The sequence below is a fragment of the Amphiura filiformis genome, chromosome 5 (genome assembly GCF_039555335.1).
Source record: "Amphiura filiformis chromosome 5, Afil_fr2py, whole genome shotgun sequence".
Classification (NCBI taxonomy): domain Eukaryota; kingdom Metazoa; phylum Echinodermata; class Ophiuroidea; order Amphilepidida; family Amphiuridae; genus Amphiura; species Amphiura filiformis.
In genome coordinates, this window is record NC_092632.1 from 21512125 (window position 1) to 21521994 (window position 9870).

Below are 9870 nucleotides of genomic sequence, written 5' to 3' on the forward strand. Positions count from 1 at the left end.
AACCATTTTAGAAAATCATTTTAGCCCTATATATTTTTTTGTTTACTGTATCCTGGTAACTGAGATGTGTGTTTCATAACAAACCATAATTTATTCTATTGAACATGTCCAAGTAGAATACATGAATAGAATACATTAAATCCTTTGTTATACAGGGTGTCCCAGAATGATTTATACCGGGAAAGATGGATTTTTTTAGGTATGAAGGGCATTCTTTTGGTCATATTGTTTTGCATTTTAAGCTCTACATATATTTAGCTTTCTCAGATTTTTTACATTTTAAAAATTGGACTTTTCTAGTAGAAGTTAGAGAGGATTGCGTAAAAATGGTGAATTCCAAGTTTTGACAAAGCAACCTGTTTTGAAAATCTGTAAAATTACTAACCGTTCAGCACAAAGTTATTTGGAAAATGTTTTTCAGTATATTTGCTGTGTCCTGTTCTTACTTCTACTAAATAGTCGATATCTATCGTTTATTTATGATGTTACGAAGCAATCCTTGAATGGAATAAAGGATTTGCTACGCTTAAGTGACCTTAAACTATTCTTTCTTTGGCGGTAGTTTTGAAGACAATTATTGCGGTGTGTGAGTTTCATCATTTGAAATGCCGGCAGATATGGATTTTCCATAAAAGTATAGAGAAAGTTCGTCCTTAGCGTCACACCATGCATATGTCCACAGTATATGGGCAAACCCACAGCTATATACGTAATGAAGAAGATTAAAATTTACTGCGAAACCTTGAGGAAGCTATATCCTTGTGTAATAATGACATTTTTGGGTAAAAATTTTGGTAAAAATCACATAATTTCACTTAATCCCATATCAAGAATTATTTAGCATTGTAAGCTTTATATCTGTGCCAAATTTGGTGTATTTCCTATAAAAGAATGTAGGATTTCTCCAATATATTGCACAGTGCGGCTGGACGATGGTGATAAACGATCCATGTGTTATGATGCCTTTGCACTCTAAATTACACACGTGCAGTTTTCGTCCATTCTCAGTAACAGCAATGCCACACCAAAACGAATCAAATTATTTCCATGAAAGTCACAGAATAAATAGGAGACATGTGTGGCATTGTATTGCACTTATTAAGATTAGATACACTGTTGACTATATATTTTTGATATTTTGTTCAAACACGGTATAAATCATTCTGGGACACCCTGTACTATCTATAGAAATGTACTCACTGATTATAACACTGAATAAATTAAAAAGGCCTAATCTCTTCCACATAGTCAATTTAATACTACACCATGAATGTATCTTCTATAATGTGTTGTTAGGAAAAGAGATTAAAAAAGGCTATAAAGTCATCAAAGGTCAGGTTATAGGTCAATTGGTTCAGGGCAAATTCAGGCATCAATTTTGAATACATGTGATAGTCTGTGATCACACCACTGCACGCCATACATAAATTCTCCCAGTCACATTATGAAAATGTGATCAATATGAAATTTAAAAAAGTTAAAATTTAATTTTAATTTTAATTCTTTTAAAGTTTGGCAGAGGCGGGATTCGAACTCACGGCGCACCACGCCGCTTTGGATATGCTCTATGAGCCTAGCGCCTTAGACCACTCGGCCACTTGTCTTGATGGAATCCATTTGAAACTTATTTGAAGATATCGCAACTTCAATATAGGCCTACCACGTGACAAGCAAAAGCAGAAAACGTACCATATTTTGGAATTTTATTTCCCTAAAAACATTAATGTGTATTAATAGCGCTCAATTGTTGTTAATCCGATAATAAACATGTTAAATGCGCGTCTATATGGACAATACATTATATCGATTTTGACATGTGCTCGCACGGTGTCAGTACATTTCCATGGTCAGTAAAATACTATAGAGGAACCTACCATTTTTCTTGTATGTCGTACGATGTTTTTATCAATTACATAAAAAATCCATTTTAGACCCCAAATGTTTTTTCAGGAAATAAAAGATTAGATTACCATAAAAACGAAACAGTAATCTTTTGCCGGGTCTAATGTTATTTATACATAGAATTTTCAACGTTTTTTCTATCCTTATTCTTGCTCAATAAAATTGAAATAAAATTCTCTGCCTCATAAACGACATCAAATGTGCCACAATTGGGTATCACGAATCGTTATATATGATGTGCAGTTAATATTCATATTTTCTTTTATACAGAGGATGCTTCAGTTTTGACAGGAAAAATATTTTCTTGAAAACCCTCTCACTCGGTTATTTCAAAACGGTAACCACGCTTCCCTAGAATGTGCAATAATTTAGCATTAAAATTTTTCTTATTCTAACAGCAAGCGTTTCTAGAATGAATTATGTCGAAATGTGGTGTAGTCTGTGATATCATACATGTCATAATGAGGCATCAATTTTGATATTTTGTCTGTTACTGGATATATAATGGAAATGTGTGAGGTGGATATACTAAAATACCTTGGGATGTAAATGGCGAGTACAATTTAGATTGCCTAGTTGAGATGGATTGGGCAAATAAATATAAAATAGTTACCAAAATCACAAAAATGAAGCTTACGGAAAACTACCTAATAGTAATATGGTGGTATAGGTGACAAAAAATACAATCTTTTTCAACATTGCTGTAGTGTGGTTGTGGTAACCTGTTACCTATGGCTTAATTAAGTTTCAGTGACATAGTGTCACAAGTTCAAATTACAAATATAGCTCAACATTGAAAATAGAAGCATTTTAACCGGTTCGTTTTTTGATAGTTGTGGAGCACCAAGTTCATGAAGTCATAAAAGAAATCAGGGACCACTTTTTCCCATTTTACATATCAACATTATTTCCCTGTGTTAGCAACACATATCCAAAATTTTAACGAAATCCGTTGATAGTAAGCTTTCCAAAATGAAGTGAATTTAAAACATCAGTGATGTACCACTTTTTGGCTTATACCATTAGAATAATGTACGCGTCATTGATACTGATGCCACCAATTGAACGAGAAGATTTGCCCCTTCATTTTGCATACCACTTTATCCAATTTTTTTCTCATTTCTTCACAAAATGCAAAAAAATGCAAAAAAAATGCAATGGGTGTAGTACCCCCTTAATCCATATGATCGACTTTTTAATCTCAGCATGGATTAATCTTGGATCGAAATAGACACTAATCCAAATTAAGATTAAAAATTCAATCTAATGGATTTGAATTTTATTAGATCAAAAAATGGTAATCTAGTTCAGATTAGCTCATTTTTAAAAATACTCTATCCAAGGTTGGATTTGCTCCTCATCGCAATCGAATATATCAACTTTTTAATCTTGGGAATTTAAGAGAAAATAAATTATAGCATTGCTGCACAATTTAATCACGTGTGTTACATGAGTTTTTGACAATACCTTACTATAATTCACCAGAATCTGTACGCCTGTCTGTTTGTACGTCTGTCCGCCTCTTTTCTCGGAGGCTAGGGGTCACACGTTCCTCAAACTTGGTGGGTGGGTGCAGCTTGGTATGAGGAAGAACGAGTTTATATTTTTAAGGTCAAAGGTCAGCGACGGGTCAAGTCCAAACTCCAATTATTGAAGTCTAATTTCAAACATGTTAAATGGCAAATCTAGCCATGCCATTGTGTTGACCTTGGATTATCAAACAAAGTTTCCACGGTGACCTTTTCGTCAGACCTACGGTTAAGAGGTCAGGTCAACAAAAGGTAAAAATTTCAAATTGCCCCTATTAACTTGGTGGGTGGGTGAACCTTGGACTAACAAACAAAAGTTTCCACAGTGACCTTTTTGTCAGACCTACGGTTAAGAGGTCATAGGTCAAAAAGGTAACAATTTCAAATTGCTCATATGGAGTTCAAACTTGGTGGGTGGGTGGACCTTGGACTAACAAACAATAGTTCCCACGGTGACCTTTTTATCAGACCTACGGTTAAGAGGTCATAGGTCAAAAAACGTAAAAATTTCAAATTACTCATATGGAGCTCAAACTTGGTGGGCGCATGGGTGTAACTTTGGCCAAGGAAGCTCGGGGTTTGCATTCGTTAGGTCATCCATGGTCAAAGGTCATGTCAAATTTCAAATTGAGGGTGAAAGCCATATCAAATTGAAAAAAGCTGCAATTGAGCTCAACTGTGAGGACAGTGATCCCAGTATTGTTATTTCACTCCAGAAAATTGATTTCAATTCTATTCAAATTCAATTCTTTCTACACCTGGAGTCTTGCTATTCAATTCCAATTCAATCCACCTTGCTTTTTCAATTAATTCAATTTGATTCCAATTCAATTTTTCAGTTTCAAAATCATTTAATTTCAATTCCAATCCAATGCAGTGAAATTAACAGCTAATCAATTTCAATTCAATTCTGAGCATTCATTTCAATTCCAATTCAATTCCAATTCCAATACAGTTGCAGTTTGTGTTAATTGACCAAAGGCACGCTGCAAAAACTGTGTCTAGACATGCTGGAGATTGAACACTTTTTTGTCTTCGATTTGTAAACACATGTAAAATCTAAACACAAATGTCAAACTTCAAAACATCAAGTGTTTAATATCTAAACACAAGGCATCAAATTACTAAACATGTTTAACATTTAGACATGTTTACAAATCAAGGACAAGATGGTGTCTAGAATGGTGTTTAATATCTAGACACTGTTTTTGCAGTGCATGTTTTAAAATTTTTCTAAAAAAGATTAAGAAGAACTCCAAAAAAGTCTTTAAAAGTTTAACCATACCAGTATATGATGTCAAAAATCAAGGTTTTGATAAGATAGCACCTACTTGTCTCCTGCTCCTGGTACGATTTTACACCCAAAGTCTTTGTACTTTTAAAAAAGTGTGAAAAAAGTTGTCAAAGATATAAGCATTTTCTTTTATTGTTTTCTCACAATTTGTTCAAATGTACGACTTTTGAGCATCAAAATTAGGAGTTTGAGGAAAATAGGGGCTTTATGATTAGTGCCAAAATTTGAGATCTTTGGCAAGTTGAGGGGGATCTCATACTCACATTATCGATCATAGCAATCAATTTAAAACATTAGAAATGTTAAGAATGAATTTGCATCATATTAGAAGATATTAGTGTCTTTATGAAACTAGACCCTATCATTTTTCCACATGACAAGAGAGACAGTAGATATTCTTCTAAAAAAGATTAAGAAGAACTCCAAAAAAGTCTTAAAAAGTTTAACCATACCAGAGTATGAGAAATGATATCATACTTTTAATTTTCTTCAATATATGTGTATTTTATGCTATCATTTTTTAAATGAAAGCTTTCCATGCAGAATACTTAGTTGTCACTCACATGCAGTCTCAGCCCCGCTTACTCCCTGAAAATGCATGTCCAGACAGAGATGGTCATTATATTTGTCTCTTGTGTGAACTTAGACCTGGAATTTTATCAGAATTCAGAACAGGGGGAGGGCACTCTTTACAGGTGGAATGATCTGGAATCACCGACAACTGCTTGTGAATTGAAATGCTGAATTGAAATCAAAGCTGAATTTCATTTCAATTCCACTTCATTCTTCATCACTCAACATGATTTCAATTCCAATCCAATTCAATTCTTCATTGCCCACGATGATTTCAATTCCAATCCAATTCAATTCATGCCCAAGCCCACTCATTTCGATTCCAATTCAATTCCAATGCATTGAAATGAAAATCGCCCAAAATTCATTTCAATTCAATTCGATTTCAATGCATTGAATTAACATTAGATCCCAGTCAAAGGAGAACCGCGAAATACGGGTAACTATCGTGTAATGCGTAACTATAGTGCGCCAATTCGAAGCTCGAGTTCTCGAGTAACCGTGACCAAGTCACTCCATGTGAACAGTGAAAGCGACAATGACCGACGGTTTTATATGAAACTGCATACGCATGATCTAAATGTAGGGGTTTAATAAAATATTAACAAAAACATCGTCAAAATTTTTCTGTAAACAAATAATTTCATGCTTTCTACAATTAAAACAAAGTGGTTCGCGACTAACAGATCCCCGCATATAATTGAATTGAATGGATCCCTGAGCTCAAAATGGTCATTTTGGGTCATAAGTAAAATTACCAATATTTTTAAGGAGGTACAAGTCCTACACAGCCCCTGATAAATTTTGTGACTAATTTTGCATTTTTATCAACAAATAACTACACACTGGTAACAAAAGTTATTATAGAGGCAAGGGATCCAATTACTTCATTGAAATTTCAGTGATTCAAGACAAGTGGTTCATTTAATACTAGTCCGAATAATCAGACCCAGAACAAAATATTAATTTCTGACATTACATATGTTAAGAAATGAGGTACATTCTAATATAGTAGTACCTCTTTTCTTATCATAAATAACGTACCTCTTGTCTTGAGTCACTGAAATTCCAGTGTATATAGTAACTGGATTCCTTGCTCCTAACTTTTGTTACCAGTGTGTTATTATTTTTTTAGAAAAATCCAAAAATAGTCACAAATTTATCAAGGGGTGTAGTAACACCTTAAATTAATACCGTGATCACCATACGTACCGAATCTCCGAATCTGTTCTTTGTTAACAAAACTTCTTCTGGTGGCGCGCTTCTTGCTCTCCTTTTCTTCCCCTTGCCTGGTTCCTACCATCCTGATCTTCACCTTGCTACTGGGCTATGGTCGCGTTCTTTAAATCTCAGGTATGGTGGTCTAGGTATGCTAGAGGAAGGTGTTGGTACACCTTGTGGTCTAGGTTGATGCATCCTCATCAATAATCAACTTCCATGAACTATCCAGTGAGTCCCAATTAGAATCGGACTCCAAAATATCCCCCGAGAGCTGACCATCAGAGTCACTGTCTTCCATGTTTTACAAAGAAAGTCAAATTTGCCAATTGCCTTATACCAATCCATATCAGATTTTCAAATCTGTTACTTTCTTTTGACGACGACATGGTTCTAGCCATGCGTTTTCCGACATGATGGGTGACAGTCTTGTTCATTGTTCAGCTCTTGTTCAGCTCTGTTCTTTAGCGGTGTCCATTGTCGTCTCTTACTTTATGGTAGAGGAGGAATCCAGGAGCGGGGGTAGGGCTGGGTGCGGATCCCGGGAGTAAGTCCTCAAATCTTAAAAAACAGCGGTCAGCATCATGGAGCGGCGAGAGGGTATTCTTCATGCATATTATGGTCTTTTTATGACAGTTTCCATTTCATCTGAAGCATATTTTTCTTTATGGACATGACCTCATTTGTAATCTTCTGATTTTTTTCTCTCTCCAATTCTGGTTGCATACGGCACTCGGCAGTCCACCGTTCTCCATAGTACTGGTAGTAACTTGTCTGGATAACATTTTCGCATACACTGGAAACATTTTCGACGTCAAAATCTAGTAATAACTCGATAGTTTTATCACCCGGGTTTTATCATTGCTAACATTAAGAAAAAACATGGTTGCAATGTTCTCTGGTGACTGTCCGGCTTACTTCTACCTTTGCCAAGCAACCAAGGAGTGTTGGACAGAAGAGTGGGACAGTACCATATCAGATTCAGATTCAGATTAAGACTGTTATAGTGGTACGCGCGCCAACAGTCAACACAATCGATGGCAATGTTCAGATGTTGCTGGTCTGGCTGTCAATGTCAACGTCACTATCAAAGTGATGTTCCATTCACCATTGACGTTCACCATTGCAAGAATTTTTATTACTGCCTATATATAATTTGGAAGCGCAGGATGAGATGAAGATTGCGTAGGCGCTGTTGGCGATAAAAACATGCAGATGTAAGAGTTAGCATCTGAAACCGTTACAGTTCGGCGTGGTCGCACCCCTATTCCGTGGTCGCACGCTGACACATTTTGCCATGCGCTGGTTGTCTAGAGGGTACCCATGCATGTAAATTGTTTTGTCATCCAGGGATAAAACAGGTGGTAGGTATGAATGCTTGAATCCAACGGACCGACGCTTGTACTCAGCTATAGACCTTTGAGCGCATAAAATATTGGAAAAATGATCCCAATCAATATTCATAGGATTGTACAATCAACTGATCAACGTCCAGTTTCTGAACTTGTGTTAGGCTGAATAAAATTAATGTTTTGGTTCTCGTCCTCAATTTCTGGGATTTGTCTGTTTTTCTATAGATTTTTGAAAATTTTATGAATTTGGAATGCTTTAGGAAAATACCATACATATAAATAAGTACTATCTTATGATATGAAGGAAATTTTGATTGGCTGGTTTTATAACCTCACTAAATATTTTTGATAGGAGTGTTGAAAGTTTCTTTGAAAATGACAAAATAACCAAGTAGGGCCTACTCCTATAACATTATATTGAAAACACAAGAGTGCTTTTGGATTGAAACTTTAAAATGGATCAGGATACAATAAGCCTCATCCTTTCTGTAGGAAAAGACCGAAAAGTACTAACCAAAGTTATTTTATTCTCATTTCTCTGTTATCTCCTTTCTTTCTCTTTCTCTCTCTCCCCCTCTCCACCTACCTGCGCCCCCTCCAAGCAATGAAAATAACAATTGTCGCATTTCAGCACAAAATCATTTGAAAGATCAATTTCAGACCGATAATCAACTTCACTATAACCAAAGTTAATTAGTGGTTGGCCCTTTTGTGCAAATTTTTGCGTGCTTCGCCAGCCTGCGCCGTCGCGCGCATTTTTTCGGGGGGGGGCATTATGTATCATTAGCCCTGGGTGCCACAACTACGCCACTGCACAGATTGTTGAAAGTTGCATGCAGTAGGCCAACAACATGGTGAAAAATCACTGTAAATTGTCTACAATTGTAATATAATCCAACATAATCCATTTCACATGCACCCATCTTCCACAACATCATATATTTTAATATATGAAAAAAATCATATATTTTAATATAAGATATCATATATTTTAATATATGATTTAAAAATCTTCTCAATACAGAAGTCCCAGAAAATCCAAGTAGTGGAAGAGTGCCTAATTTGTTGGAACTTTCGGAGTTGGTTATTTCTTATTAAAAATCCATATTCCATTCCATACCATATTCAGAAAAAGTATGGTTTGAGAGGGGCTAAAATCTCTGATTTTGCCTTCGTCTGCAAATAATCAGACCTGCAAATGATTACTGCGTCATTAAAATCGCAAGCTTTTCATCAGGCGGTGATGGAAGCGTTATCGCCAATTTTGAGGTCGCCATTGGATTAACACATAATCATGAAATCTTCACAAACAATTCTAAATTTGTTATGTGGTGTCAAAGCAAAATTATCTTACTCTAAAACCGTCGGGGTACGACAATGTTACCACACTGCAAGTATGTTAATTTTCCATTTGTAATCGCTAACCGTGTATTTGGAATGGGGCTGTCAGCCCTGTATCTTCGCCAGCCTCGTACGTCACGTGTTGCGCTTCCTATGCCGCCTGCTTTTCATTGTACCGCATCCTATATAGCGCCGCCAAAATATGATCGAATTGGTAAGCAGAGGGCGTAAACAAATAAAACCAACAACGCAAACAACAACGTGTGCAAGGCGTGCGCATTCTATGATGAGTCCAAAAGGTGAAGCAAAAGGCGGTAATCCAGATCCTAATAACTCCTAATTGCCGAGGTGCATAAACGTTAATTATGAAACAAGATATTAAAAGGACATTTCGTGATCCACAGCCTCATCCCCCCCCACTTTTCTCAAAAAAAGTTGAGATTTTTATACCACTGAAAACCTCTGGCTACATCATGTTTATGTACCAAAAATTTCTTTCAGGTTAATTCGTTTTGCAAAAATATTGTCAAATTTTGTTCTGGTAGGGGCCTATACCAGAACGAAATTACAACAGTGGTCTATAGAGCAGTGACAGTGTAATACACAATTCATACATACTCACGATATAACGACGTTTCTGATTGGATTTGCGCCTTCTTTT